The sequence below is a fragment of the Saimiri boliviensis genome, chromosome 2 (assembly GCF_048565385.1).
Source record: "Saimiri boliviensis isolate mSaiBol1 chromosome 2, mSaiBol1.pri, whole genome shotgun sequence".
Lineage (NCBI taxonomy): Eukaryota > Metazoa > Chordata > Mammalia > Primates > Cebidae > Saimiri > Saimiri boliviensis.
The window spans coordinates 103,166,083-103,182,373 of NC_133450.1; the positions used below are offsets into that span (position 1 = coordinate 103,166,083).

General features: G+C 36.0%; 1 long non-coding RNA gene across 5 annotated transcripts in view; it reads right to left on the minus strand.

Annotated features, from left to right (window-relative positions):
* LOC141583629 (uncharacterized) overlaps positions 1–16,291 on the minus strand; it is a 766,076-nt gene that overhangs the window by 739,274 nt on the left and 10,511 nt on the right. The window lies entirely within an intron of this gene.

Consider the following 16,291-nt stretch of genomic DNA (forward strand, 5'->3'; position numbering starts at 1 on the left):
TACTTTAAAATGCTCTGAAATTCTGCCATCTTGTGGGAATTTAGAAAATAACAAATGACTCAGTTCAAAGTTTCACGCTTTATGTGATTTAAAATGCTGTATAACTGTAAGCATGAATGAACAGTGCTTTTAATAGCATCTAATATGCCAACAAAAATTTGACTTTCCTTATTCTTCTTAGTGCATATTTAATAAAAAACAAATTCCAGTTACCCTTAACTTCATTGATCTGGACCAAGCAAATTCATAATTTGAAATAATTTAGACCTGGTAGAAACTTAAAATGAATTGTAATATTTTCCCCCATTTTTCTTATACAGTTAGTCCCTGAGCAACACAAGTTTGAACTACATGGGATCACTTATATGTGGATTTGTTTCAATAAATATATTGAGATCTGTGACAATGAGAGAAAACTTATAGATGAAACCCATAACCCAAAATATATATATATATAAAAGAAAAAGATATGTTATGAGTGTACAAAACATATGTAGATACTAGTATGTTTTATCATTTACTACCATAAAATATACACAATTATAAAAAGTTAAAATTTATCAAAACTTAGGCACACAAACATAGACTATACAAGGCATCATTCACAGTGGAGAGAAATGTAAACAAATGTAAAGATGTAGCATTAAATCATAACTGCATACAATGAACTGTACATACTCTACTACTGTAATAATTTTGTAGCCACCTTCCAGTGCTATTGCAATAGGTTAGCTTAAGTGTTGGAAATATCTACAAAATATTGTGTGATGCTAATAATCACCTCTGCATAAGCAGTTAGTCTCTCCAGTAAATTGTGTAACACAGTAAAAACTGACACCTTGTGGCTCTCATGTATTTTTCATTAGTGCAATGCCATAAACCTTTAATAACTCCATGGAACCATAAGAAGTGCCACTAGTGATGCTGGAAGTGCTCCCAAGAAGCACAGAAAAGTCATGACATTACAAGGAAAAGTTGAATTATGTGGTATGTGCCATAGATTGAGATTTGGAGCTGCAGTCCCTGCTATTTCAAGATAAGTGAATCCAGCATAAATACCATTGGGAAAAAAAAAAAAAGAAAGAAAGAAAATCTGTGAAGCCATCACTGCAGCTATACCAGCAAGTGAAAAATCCTGCAGTTTTTGTGAAATACCTTTTTACCTCATACTGAACATGCAGCTTTTATGTGGATGCAGGATATAAGAAAGGCATATCTATCCAGTCTGATCATCATGTTGTAAAAGAAAGAAAAAAGGCCTATCTATAGGCTCTAACGTGATTCAAGAAAAAGTGAAGTTATTATATGATAACTTAAAGCAATAGGAAGGTGGAGGATCTAAAGCTGGAGAATGTAATGCCCACAAAGGATGGTTTGATAATCACAGAAAGAGATCTGGCTTTAAATCTGTCAAGATAACAGGAAAAGCAACTTTTGCTGACAAAGAGGTGGTAGACAAGTTCCCAGACAGCATTAAGAAAATTATTTGAGGAGAACGGATATCTGCCCGAACAGGTTTACAATTCAGATGAAAATGGCTTATTCTGGGGGCGGGGGGGAATCCACAAAGGACATTTACTAGTAAGGAAGAGAAGTAAGCATCAGGATTTAGGAAGGAAGGGATAGCCTAACTCAACTGTTTTGTGCAAATGCAGTCGGGACAACCCTTATCCTTAAAGCTGCTAATCCTTGAGCCTTGAAGAGAAAAGATAAAGACCAGCTGTCAATCTTCTGGTTGTACAACAAGAAGGCGTGGACAAGAACTCTTTTTCTGTATTGATTCCATCATTGCTTTGCCTGTAAAGCCAGTTTTCTACTTGCTAGTAGGAAACTACCTTTTAAAGCTTTTTGATATTGGACAATGCCCCTTGCCACCCAGAACCCCACGAGTTCAACAGCAAAATCATCAAAGTTGATTACTTGCCCCGAAACACAATATCTCTAATTCAGCCTCTAGATCGCGGTGACAGGGATCTTTAAGATTCTTTACACATGGTACTTTACAGAGAGGACTGTCAATGCTATAGAAGAGAATTCTGATAGATTATGAAAATGTGGAAAGATTATATCATTTAAGATGCTATTCTCATTATAGAAAAAGCTGTGACAGTCATTATGATCAAAACAATAAATTCATAAGAAAAAAAACTGTCCAGATGTTATGCATAATGTCACAGGGTTTATATCAGAGACAATCAAGGAAATCATGAAAAAGATTGCAGATGTAGCAAAAAAAAAAAGCGGGGGGGCAGTGGGTGGATGGATGGTGAAGGATTGCAGAAATTCAAGCACTAATAGATACCACGTCAGAGAAATTAACAAAAGACAATTTGATGGAGATGAGTGCTTCCAAACCAATGCCACACAATAAGGAAGAAGATGTAGAAGAGACAGTACCAGAAAACGAGTTGACATCAGCCAACCTGGCATAAGTGTTCCAATTATACAAGACTACTTTTGACTTCTTTTACGACACGGAATCTTCTGTGATACAGGCACTGATACTACAGTAAATGATGGAAGAAGGATAGGTAACACATGGAAATAGTTTTAGAAAAATGTAAAAGCAAAAAACACGGACAGAAAGTACAACATATTTCTGTAAAGTTATACTGAGCGTGCCTGCTTTTCCTGCCTCCTCTTCCACCTCCTCCACCTCTTGTGCCTCTGCCACCCCTGAGACAGCAAAACCAACCCCTCCTCCTCCTCCACTTCATCGTCCTCCTCCTCCTTATCCGCCCCCTCCTCAGCCTACTTAATGTGAAGATGATAAGGATGAAGACATTTATAATGATCCACATCCACTTCATGAATGATAAATATATTATCTCTTCCTTAATATTTTCTTAGAAATGTTTTCTTTTCTTTAGCTTACTTTATTATAATACAAATAACATATAAAATATGTGTTGATTATTTATGTTATTGGTAAGGCTTCTAGCCAACAGTAGACTATTATTAAAGTTTTGGGGAAGTCATACATGGATTTTCAACTGATGGAGTGTCAGCAATCTAACCCCCATATTGTTTAAGGGTCAACTATATGTAGAATAATGAAGGCCTATTTTAAAGTTGATTGTCTCCATAGGCTATCTGGACTTTTAGTTTTCATGTAGTATAATAACTTAAAAGTAATGTTACATTTATGTAGGATTTCATTGTTTGAACATTTTATTCTTCCCCAGCCTTTTTTTTTTTTGCTTCCTGTACATCAATGTATTAACCATCATTCTATTATTCTCATCTTTCTATCTGGTTATTGCACATTATAGAAATTTATTTTTTTAGCAAATTATTATTTGGAATGCACATCATATGTTTGGGGACATAAAAACAGTGAAAATTAAATATTTACTTATTTTATACATGCCAAAATCATTCTCGGTGTTTTTTCAGAGGCTATGCTGAAGATGAGACATTGAGCATAGCTGTCTTCTCGTTGCCTGTTGAGTCACTGCTGGCAAGTGAAGCATGGAATCTGAAGCCTACCAAATCAGAGTTTACTTTCTAGTACAGAAAGATGCTTCAATTAGCTGGGCATGGTGGCGCATGCCTGTAATCCCAGCTACTCAGGAGGCTGAGGCAGGAGAATTGCCTGAACCCAGGAGGCGGAGGTTGCGGTGAGACGAGATCGCGCCATTGCACTCCAGCCTGGGTAACAAGAGCGAAACTCCGTCTCAAAAAAAAAAAAAAAAAAAAAAAAAAAAAAAAAAAAAGAAAAGAAAGATGCTTCAAAGGGTGCGTGAAGAGAACTTGTGCCTATTCAAACTAAAATGTCTATGTCTCCTATACAAGCAATTTTCCACACAGTGTTTCCATGAAACTGGGTCTTAGATAAAAGATGTTAAAGTTAAGTCCGATTTGTAGGGGCAGCTGAGCAGAAATTGAGCAGAATTTGTCCAATAAGCATGAAAATGATGAGAAACAAAATGCAGATCTTAAAGGTGTGATCTTTAAAGTGATACCTTTAAAAGGGCAGAACAACAGAATGTTAAAAGAAAGTTAGTGATGAGAACTACCTGTACTCTCTTTCAGATTCTAGAATGATATTTGGTTCATGCTAGCTAACAAAACTAAAATTAAATCTTAAGATTAAAAAAACCTTTTGCTTTATGTAGTATTTTTTTCCCTCATTTTAGGGCTGTAGTTAATTGTCTATCTTAAAGAAAATATTCTAAAATCAATTTACATTTTATCATTTAAAAACATTTTAGTTATTAGTGAGATAAATTTTCAAAATGTATATTAATTAAACAAATAAGCATGTTAGTTTATATCATCTCAGCCTAAAATCGGAGCCTATGTGTAGAAGAGAAGAGACACTAGAACAATATTTAAAATTAGCCATCAAGGACTCAGGCACTTACAAAAATAATTAACTGATGTGATAAGCCAGTAGCCTTTTTCAAAAACAAAGTCAACAAACATCTAGACCAGGAGTGCTCTCGTCTCACTGGGAGGAAATTCGCAAGTCTGAATCTCTCCACTGAAAAATATATAAATAAATGAAAAACAGAGCTTTCACCCTAAGAATAGCGAAAGCATGAAGATTTACTTTTTCTTGTTTCTCCTAATGTCTTCTACAAGTCTACATGTACAAGGGCTTAGAAGAGAGCCTGGCACATAGTGCATGCCCAAGAAATGTTGTTTACAATTATTATGTCTTCAAAATGCACATGAATCAAAAATCTAGATTCTGCAAATGCACAGAAATTGGGGGGCCAGAGACAGAAAGGAGTGGACACGCATTTAATGATATAATTAGCTACATGAACACTATTAACTTTCTTGCTCAAAAAGTCAGATGGAATCTATAAAGTAGCCTGACATACAGAAACCCAAGATTTGATACTTTTTTGTTCTTCTTGCCAACTATAACTATTTAAATAATACACAAACTTGCTGGTGTAGAAATAGAATAAATGTCATCATAGAGCACCAGCAAGTTTGTGTATTTTTGTTGTTAATGAGGAAAACTTCCTTGGAATAAACCATTATTTGAAAGAAAAAGAACCTGAATTCCAACACAGGTACATTTTAGGGGCTGAAAATTATTTGCACTGTATGTGGGTTGCTAAGGAGGAGGCATCAAATTAAATTCTCTACTACATTTATATTTGCTGGGTTAGTTTCTCTATAAAATCCATGCTAATTACCCATCAACCTCACAGGGATGAAGCCAGGAGTAAATGGCAAGGAAGCAGCTGGAAACCCCTGAGTACTGCACATTAATGGGGACAGGAGATTACCCCACTTGATCTGATAAGACTGGGCCAAAGCTCTGGGCCAAACCCTTGCATCCCCAAGAGACTGCAAACAGGAGCACCAGCTGCACTTCAAAGCAGCAAGTTTAGAACAAGGGCCCTCTGGGAGCAGACAAAGTACGAGTCAGCAAAAAGTAATACTCAGTCTACCAGGGAGTAGCGGTTTTCCAGGATCACCAGAAGGCTAAGAGGTCCCAAATTTCTTGTGAAAGCAGGTAATTAAGCCACAGATTTTTGTCTATCATGGTTTTCTTTGACGTTTTTTGGTCAACTTTAGCAGTCACAAATAACATACTGAATGCTTATTATGTAATTGTCATTCTTCATTCCTTCTCATAACAATTCTGTGAGATAGTTGTTTTTAATTATAACTTGTTTATTGACGAAGTGACTGAGACTAGAGAGATTAAGTAACTTACCTAGGGACTTGCATGGTGGAAAGCAAGCTGCAGACACAGAATTAGAACCTTGTATCTCTAGAATTTGCCTTTATAACCATGATGGTTCCAAGATTTTCTGTCACCTTCATTTAATTCCCAAATATTGTATTATTATCTTCTTGTATTTCTTTCTTAGTTACTACCTGCTGACTACTACAAGGATAGAGCACACATACATGTGTGTGCTGTGCACTACACACACACACACACACACACACACACACACATATACACACACACAATGCAACTATTAACCAATCCCAACCCTGGGCTGTGTTAATTAATAAGGGGGCAATAATTTCTGTGTCAACTCGGAAAGATGTGACCCATGGTTTTCTCTATTCAATATCCATAACCTAAAGGGAAATCTCAGAATATGCTCATTGGAAAAGAAAAGACTTTTTGAGTTCTCTCTGAAGGATTTGGAAAAAATCCAAATATTTGAATTTATTTTGTTTCTGTTCTGAGACTGTGAAATGCTTTTAAGTGTCTGCTAAATTTTGCTGTAACACATAGCAGTAGGGAGGTGCTTCATCTCCCTGGAGTCACTGGAAAAGCTCACAGAGGCAAGTTTAAGAAACAAACCTGAAAGGTGCCACAAGTCAAGTCTGTCTCTCTTCAGAGGCATACACAGGCTATAAAGTCCACTGATAGGAAATTCAGCTACCCACTTTACAGCAGCTACTCAAACAAATTTTACATTTATCCTGTGACCAGAGAGGAGGAGGAGGAAAGAAAAAAAAAATTTAATATCCTTTCCTTGGCCTCTCATACTTTTTCAAAGCATGGATGCTTTTAAAGTTGTTTAGATATCAAAGCAGACAGTATGTGCTAGGTTTTATCTTAAAGGAAAAAAGAAAAATAATGTTTTGGGGATGGGAACTTTCCTAAAAAATATATCTCGCCTTAATGCTTTTAACTCTGGAGAAATGTTAGAGTCCTTATAGGATCATCAAATAATCATAAAGTGAAAATGCATATTCACATGAACAAGGATTTCAATTCATCTGTTTCATTTGTTTTTGTTTTGTTTTGTTTTGTTTGTTTTGAGATGGAGTCTCACTCTAAGTTCACAGGCCCGAAAATCAAGATGTTCAAGGTACTGATAGGTAAAGCAAGAAAAGATTGGAAGACACTGTATGAAGAAGGTGGCTATTACTGAGGATAAGTGGATATAAAAGCCTGGATAAAAATATGTCAAAGAAGAGAACTGTAGAGCTTGGTTGTGAGGCATCAAAGAGAAGTCTAGTCCATTTAACAGTTCCTGATTATTTCTGAGTTTAAAAAAAAAAAAAAGCAATTGTTTTTCCTAGTTTCCTTCCTATTATCTTTGTCACATCTTAGACTAATTAATGCAAAATAATGTAGCTAATAATTATAAATATATAATTATAAATATATATTATATACACTCATGAAATAGATGCATGTCATACCTAAGGAATTATCCATGTGATATATAAGCTTTGGTCCACCAAGAAATTATTTGTTCAGTAAGTATATAATTTGGATCTGTATAAAATATACTGTTCTTTCTAGTACCAAATCTGACCATTATGATAATTCTGTTACTTTTATTACATTCATCAGCCAAATGTAATATTCCTGACTCTAGAGTTCTTTCTTTCAGTGTAATTTACTGATATCTACTAACAATCTCACTAAAAACAGCAGTTGTTCAAGGAAAACACTGCCTTTTATAATACATGTACACACATCTAGGAATACATCAGACATCTGCATGTTCAACCACGGAATTACAGATAAATCATGGGGTCGTGAAACTCGGCAAGGTAATTTATTTTCATTTCTAATGCTATGTAGATGACATATTTCTAATTGTTGTCACAACTTGAACTAGGTACTTCTTATTTTCTGTGTTATCACATAGTTTATCAATTATTATCAAGTAGAGGATATCCTGAACCTTTACAGTTTATTGAAATATTTTCTTAGTTGCAAACACTGTGTGTATTGGAAACAGTGCGTGGGGAACTGCCACTTTTAAGCCATCAGATCTCATGAGAACTCACTAAGTATCAAGAGAACAGCATGGGGACACTGTCCCCATGATCAATCACCTTCTACCAGGACCCTCTCCTGAAATACGGAGATTACAATCCCAAGTTAAATTTGGGTGGGGACACAGAGCCAAACCATATCACTGTGCTAAAAAAGATGAAGACATCCATGTAAGACACTTTGATTTTAAGTTCATCTCTCTTCAAATAATTTGTGTTCACTCTTTATAATATGTGAACTAGATAGAACAGTGAGAGAGAGTATACAAAGGAGCCTTTACTCTGTACCTCTCTATTATTACAGCTTGATTCAATATAGACTTTCCTGCAAATAAAGCACTAGAATTAGAGACACAGGCAATCTCCAAAGCACAGTATCATTGTTCAGGGCCACTACCAAGGTACCAAAACGGGAAGGGAGTGGTTCTGATCCTGAAGTATGATTAATGATCTTTATGTCACTGGCTACCTTTCAGCACACAGTGGCCACCTACTGCCTCACAGAGGCTACAAAAAGGGCTCTGCAGATATTCATTACCTCAGTTCACCCTTCCACAGACCCTGAAATGCAAGTCAAATGTAAGGCTGAAATGGGCAGATTAGTTCCACACCTGTTTAGTAATCTCAGCATCAGCTAGAGACATAGGATACTCTGAAAACAATTCCTAACCTCAGGCCCAGCTCTCTCTTTCGGTACTGAGTATAGCAAAAGTTCATTCTTTAGAAAATTGACTTTCATTGCCTATGTGCTTGTCACTATGTTATGTATAACACATATATATTTTTTTTTACTTTTTATACTGATCCCACTGAGAAATGAATTCTTATTAAGAGTTCACAGATAATAAACCAGAGTCAAAAAGTAAACTGTCTTTAAAAAAGACAAGTGTAAAAACTAAGATTCAATTCCCAGTCTCTCTGTTTCTATGTTTTTTTTTCCATAACATCACACTGCTACAAACAAAAGGTATGATGCTATGAGATAGTACTTGTTTTCAATACTGCAATATAAAAAATAAATGTTTTGATTTTTTGCAAAGTTATATAATAGTAGTATTTTTGGGAGTTGTATGTGTACCCAAAACATTTTTTTTTCTTTTTGAGAGCATGCCACTCAAATAAGAAACTATTCCATCTCAGTTAACTTATGTAGCAAAAATAGAAAACACACATTTCAATGAAATGATGAAAGGAAGATGAGAGTAGTGCTTTTAATTTATGAAGACATGAGTACTACCAATTGTTCAGTTATTAACCAAAACAGTTCTGGAAAATAGAATCTGTAAAGTTTACTTTCTCTTAAAACAAAAATAAACGGTTAAATACGTAGACGTAATATCGAGGAGTTAGTCTCCTTCCCATATCCTCCCCATAGAATCATACACATTAACACGTTTTTACCCATTGTGAACTCTTTTCAGAGATGAAAAGACACAGAAATCTGAATCAAGAGGCAGTCCTGTATTGAAATAAATGTCACACCCACTGATCTGAAACTATTGGAAACACTAGCCTAAGAGAATGTGAATAAATGGTAAACATTCCACTAAAATAATCATAAAATTTACAAATCAATATACATTAAGAACATAATAACTTACATAAAACCAAAGAGAAAGAAAAACAGAGAGGCTGCTTGGTTGATCACTGCATTATTTTTCCTGAGTATTGACATAGTACCCAAAATAAGGTAAACTTTAAAACCACATACAAGGAAAATGACCTGGATCTTCAATCCTTTTACAATCTAATCTCCAGGCTTTTGACACAAGAATATCAAAATATATGAGCACAAAATATTTAGTTTAATTTCATCAATGAATTCAGTGCAGGTACTATATTAGTTTACCTGGGCTGCCATCCCATAACAGCACAGACTGGGTGGCTTAAACAACAGAAATTTTTCTCCTAATTCTGGACGTTAGAAGTACAAGATCAAGGGACCCTCAGACATGGTTTCTGGTGTGGCTTCTCTTCCTTGTTTGTAGACAGCCACCTTCTCATTGTGCCATGGCAGGGAGAGAGCCCTCTGATATCCCTTCCTCTTTTTATAAGGACATCAGTCCCACTGGCTTAGGACTCCATCCATATAAGCTCATTTAATGTTAATTTCTTCCTTAAAACCCCTAACTCTAACTACAGTCACATTTTAGGTTAGGGCTTCAACCTATGAATTTTGAAAGACCCAATTCAGACTGTAACAGGTTACCAATTCCATGTGGACAAGAAATTTCAGTTACATAAAATAATACCAGATTATTTAGTCAAAATAGGGCAAATCAGGAGCCAAGAGGTTTTGGGGGAGTCTAAGCTTACTAAGCACAGTGCATTGGTCTTCGACGTAATGAGCTGGGGAATTGAATCAGAATTTTTAGTTGACAACCTCAGTTGAACTAGTCATGTAAATGTCAGCATTAATTGCATTGACACATCATACAATATACTAAAATAATTGTTCCTAAGAGTACTTTTGAGGTACACCTATGGCCTCAGGGACAGAATATGAAAAGTACAAGAATTACTTGGACTTGATAGGTTGATAGGTCAACTTATCAACCGTGATTATTCACAGAAAGCAACTTTTGATCTCTCTGACCCCTGTACTGGCTAAAGTTGTAGCTCATCCAAAATTGTGTGCACCACCGTTCTGCTATGGATCAGAAACCGTGGACATATAACAAGCCTGAGTTATTCAGAGAGGTGACTTTAAGACAGGCCCTAACTCGATGTAAGGCCTGAAGAGATAGTATCTGGCCGCTGTGTCTTTATTTTGCTTCTTTAAAGTATTTTCTTTATCATAATAAAAGCCCTACCATGAAAACAGTAACACATAATAAAAAACGTATTTCCTGATGTATGAAGAACAAGTCCATGTACAGACAAATAACCCATCACAACTCTCACCAATGTTAATAACTGTGGAAAACAATCCCAAAGAGAAAAAAAAGTTACAGTTCACGTCGTTTTTCCAAAAAAGGCTTGGAGAGAATAATTGGTGCTCAAAACCACTTGAACATCACAGATGCTTTAAGCATGTCTTTTCGTTTCACTTGAACATTTAGAATATTCCAAACATCGTTGTGATTCGTTTTTGAAATGAGACCATGAATTAATTAGAGATTTAATTACTATTTCAAGACAGCATAGTTTTTGTTTTTACCTTTTAGGTACTGCTTATAATTAACCTTTTTTCTGCTTCCCTTTCCTGAAATATTTTATAAGTTAGAGGAACATTTTTTTAAAACAGACTTCTTTTTAATTTTACTATGCTAAACTAATTACAATATGAATTTTTTATTTCAAATTATTTACCACTTTATTCACCCTCAGGGTACTGAATTATAATTAATTCCACTTTTCTTTCTCTAACAGATTTATGTGTATTATCATATATATTAAATTTTCAGTTCTGTATTTTTTTCATTTTATTGCTTTGCACACTGACAATGTGCACTTCATTAAAAACATGTAATCCCTTAGCTGCAATCAAGGCATAATTGCAAATCCTTATAATATAATAACATGTATGTTCATATTTTACTTCAAGAGCCCCCTATTCTACTTGAAAATTTTTGAGTTCCTATCCTCTTAAATTGTAATTTGAGAATAGGATTTAAGACTCTTATGCGAAACTAATAATAAGCACATTTGTCTGTTTTTTCACCTCCTACTAGTTCTGTTACTCATCTATTTATTTTTGTCAATGTGATGTTTAAACTAAATAATTAACACAATATATAGAAAAACTCAGATATTTTTCTTCAAAAGTTATGAACATTTTGTGATAGATAAAGCAATAACAATCTGCTGTTAAGTTAGGTTCTTTGAACTAGTCCAGTTTTCCAAAAGATATTTTAGTACAGATAAGTCAAGTGACAAGTTGATACTTGAGAAATTCAAAGTGCAAAATGCAGTGCAGGAATGAGCAGTATAGGACTGATACTGGCCAGGCGCGGTGGCTCACGCCTGTAATCTCAGCACTTTGGGAGGCCGAGGTGGGCAGAACACCTGAAGTCTGGAGTTCAAGACCAGCCTGGCCAACATGGTGAAACCCTGTCTCTACTAAAAATACAAAAATTAGCCAGGCGTGGTGACATATGCCTGGAATCCCAGCTACTTGGGAGGCTGTGGCAGGAGAATCGCTTGATCCTGGAAGGTGGAGGTGGTGGTGAGCAGAGATGGTGCATTGCACCCCAACCTGGACAACAAGAGCAAAACTCCATCTCAAAAACAAAATATTAAAAAAGGACTGATAAGTCCTTTTCCTAGATAATAAATATTTCACCATTGCTATTATGCTCTCCTTTATCTCTCACAAATTTTGGTAACATTCTCCTAATTTCTCCAGACACACCGTCCCTTTGGGAATTCTCAGGATAGCAGTACCATCCAAACTTGACAGGTTTTTTTTTTGTTTCGTTTTGTTTTGTATTGGCATGGTGGGGGTTTGGGAGTGTGGTGGTGGTGGTGGTGAGGGAGGGAGAGGTATGAGAAGGGGTGATAGAGGGCAGCTAACTAAAAAGCATTCGGCCAAAGTTTGCTGGAATTTGCAGTGTAAAGTGAACATTGCATAGTCAGATCACACATAAACTGCTTAGGACCATAATCCAAAAAATAAGACCAGGAAAATGAATTGGATTTGTAAAGCTGTCCTTTCTGCCAAGTAAGCGATAACTGGCTTTGGTAAAAATTATTTTCTCCTGTTTAGAACCCTTTCCGCTCTGTTTACGCAGATTAACTTATTTACCCAAACTTAAGCCCATCTTAAAAGAAGTTAAAGAATAAAAATACTCAAAATAGTCTACCACTCAATATTTTTGAGACTGTAAAAAAATAAACTCTGAAAGGTAAACTTTCTCAAGTTTTGAACACCTTTGCTTTCTTCAGTGTTCTTGTAATCTAAAATGAGGCTTTCAAGTGAGCACTTCCTTTTATCTTCTTACACTCTTGACTGTCACCCTCTTAACCATCTAAGTTTTTTTCCACTCTCTCTGTCCTTCTTGTACACTTGATGTATAAAGTTTCTCGTTCCTGATAAATCTATTAAATTAGAACACTAAACTCTTTGGGTCTTGAAATATTCATCGCTTTTGAACTTCATGAAGGCAGAGGTCTTATTTGTTTCTTGTACCAACATTATCTGCAGAATGTAGCAATAATGTAAATAAAAATTTAATGGTCCTATAACCTCAACTATAACTTAGCTTCTACATATGGACATAGAGGGTCCAGTTTTGCAAAGCACTCACAGAAGCTTGGACATCATTCTCTCTGGGACATCCTGCCTGAAATTTCAATATCTATTTGTCAAATGCATGAAAAAATTGCAGTAACTCCTACTGTATGGAGACAATGCCTACAGCAAAACAATACGAGAACTATGCTGTGGACATTAGATTATGTCTAGAACTGGGTCTGCCTCCCTATTTGGCTGAAGAACTCAAAGTTAGAACCTGTGATAGGGGGAATAATGGCCCCATAAAGATATTCACACCCTATTACCCAGAACCTTTCAATATGTTACTTTACATAGCAAAGGGGACTTTTTAGATGTAATTAAGGTTAAGGGCCTTGAGGTGGAGAAATTAGCCTTGATTATGAGGGGAGGGCAAATCTACTCAGAATCCTTAAGAGAGGAATAAGAACCTTCACTTTCAGAAAGAAGTTCAACAGAAAGAGAATAAGAAAAAGGCTACACTGATGACTTTGAAGATGAAAAAAATGGGGTCTCACGCCAAGGAATTTAGAAAGCCTCTACAAGCTAGAAGACAAGAAAGTGGACTCTTGCCTAGCAGTCCTATTCAAGAAAAGGAATAAAGCCTTGTAGACACCTTGAACGTAAGATAATAAATCTGTGTTGTTTTAGGCCACTACATGTGAGATAATTTGTTATGGCAGCAATAGGAAATTAACACTGTTCCTGAGGCTGCCTTCCCAAAGGCTGCATTCCTAGAAGCATCTGGTGTTTCCTATAGTAAATTCAATTGTTTCCTTAATAAAACAACCACAATAAGCACATCAGTATAGGTACTGATTCTTAATTTTGGTAAACATCTCACCATATTAAACAACAAATTCAAATACTGACTGAAGATTTCCCCTCACAAATAAAATATCTTGACCTATATATTTTCATTCTACTTACTTTAGAGGGATATTTATTAAGACTAAAACAATTAAATTATTTAAGCTTGCTCAGAGATTTGATAGAATGAAAACTATATTGATCCATCTTTCTTTTATCAACTACATGTTATTTCTGTTTGGTGTGAATAATATATATTACTAATATGCATAGGAAATATAACTTTTTTATGACATTGTTCAAATTAAAATTCTCCAGTTTCTCCTTACATCCCCTGAATGCTGAACATGTGCTGAGACAGTGTCAATGTGGTGTGCAATCTTATCCCTACTCTTAGGAAAACAGTACTATGATGTCAAATTTATGATTAGCCTATAAAAGAGATTGTTTCATTGTCCTAGTAATATTCAGGGTCCAGAAAATATTCTAATATTTTGTTTCATGAGAATAATATAAGAGTTTTGCCAACTAATTACCTCCTTCTAATAACTGTTACCATAAGAAAACCCTGAGCCAGTTATTTCAAGTACAGTTCAGTTATTCAATTTGATTTGAATGGAATAATTGTGTAACACATGATACTCAGTAGAAGAGTCATGTGTTTACACAATATTTTCTTCAAATCAAATTAAAGAGCATTTCCACTGAAGGAGTTTTGTGGACAATGTCAAGATACCTGAATGCCGGCTATCATCATCAAGGGAAAGCATTTCCTTAATAAAACGCCCACTCAATGAATACAGAGGCAAATTCTTTTTTGCATGTTTCTTCATATTTGTTACATCATGAAAAATTATTTACAAGTTCTTAAGTCTATGAAACATGATTATTTTAAAAACTGGGATGTGGCGGGGGGGTCTCCTTTTCCCACTTCACTTGAAGGATCATGAAGCTACACAGGGGGTGAGCTGCCACAGAAAGGTGAGGATAAGGCACAAGGGGAAAAGACAGTCACAGTTTAGGGTAAGAAAAAAAGCCTTCCCCCAAGCAACACAATACCCAACTCTCCCTCAGAGATGGGAGGTTTATTCTAAGTAAATTGGATGGAGATGATAAACTTTGGACCTCAGGAGCATTTGGGTTTGGAGAAGGGTTGAGACCCAAGATTGGAAGTGTAGGTAGTAAGGTAAAATCTGAGTGATGAATACTGAGACCCTCAGGCCCCCATCCCTTATCTTCCTTCCAAAAAGGTTGTGGCAACTGATGGACTTCCAGGGTAAAAAAAAATTCTACAGCTATTGATACTGTAGGTTATGACAGTAAGAATGTCAGCTTGTCAGATGCAGACACCTCCTGGTTAAACTCACTTGTCAAAAGGACCTGATTTTCCATAACCAACCAATATTTTTAAAAGTATTTTTAGAGACGGAGTCTGGTTCTGTCACTCTAGCTGGAATGCAGTAGCACAATCAGGGCTCACTGCAGCCTCAAACTCCTGGTCTCAAGGGATCTTCCTGCCTCAGTTTCCTGTGTGGCTGGGCATATAGGCATGTACCACTAGACCAAGCTAATTCTTTTTGGTTTTTGTAGAGACAATGTCTGGCTATATTTCCCAGACTGGTCTTAAAATCCTGGCCTCAAGCAATCCTCCTGGGGCCTTAGCCTTCCAAAGTTCTGGGATTACAGGTGTGAGCCACAATGCCCAGCCCCAACCAACATTTTGATGAACAAAGATCAAGGGTCATTGGAGCTTTATGAAAATATTCCAAAATAAAAGTCACAAACAAACAATTTTTAGTAGTGGCTACCCATGAAGATTTAGAAGAGGTAAAGGAAAAGGAGACTTATTTTACCCCTCAACATGCAGTTCTGTGTGCTTTAGATATAGTGTCCGTAAGCATGTGTTTGTTTAAAAATTAATATGCATACAACTGGCTAAAAGATATCTTCTTTTGCTTTCTTGTCTGGTGACCATAATGGCAGAGAAAAGCCAGTCAAGCCTCAGGTAAGAACTTCTCTCTATACTTCTAGAGCCAGGTACTATGTACTCTCTAGCATCTGTCAAAATCGGGGTCTCGCAGAAATCCACTGACTCCAAAACCACCACCACTTAGTCCCTGGGCAATTTCATAACCTGCTAATGAGTATACCATATTTTCTTTCTTTGGGCAGCAGATGGTATTCAGAGACAGTTTGCAAGACTTCTGCCTTCCAGAAAGAATTGATTCAGCTTGATTGGCTCCATGAATTGGTTATCAAGGGACAAAATGAAGGCAAAAATGATATTATGACTAGACTTTCCAGTTGGCGAATATAGAGTAATCAAATTATTCCAACCAATCATATCAGATTTTCCTGCTTGCACATGGAACATTCCACAGTAAATAGCCAGATTAACCATGCCTGTGGGAACAGACAGCCCAGACTCAATTTATTATGCCTCAGAGTTGATTTTTACTAACAACACTGGTGTTGTAAAATAAAAGCATGAAATGCTGAAATATTACACTAATTCAATGAGCTCTTTAAACCAATTTACAA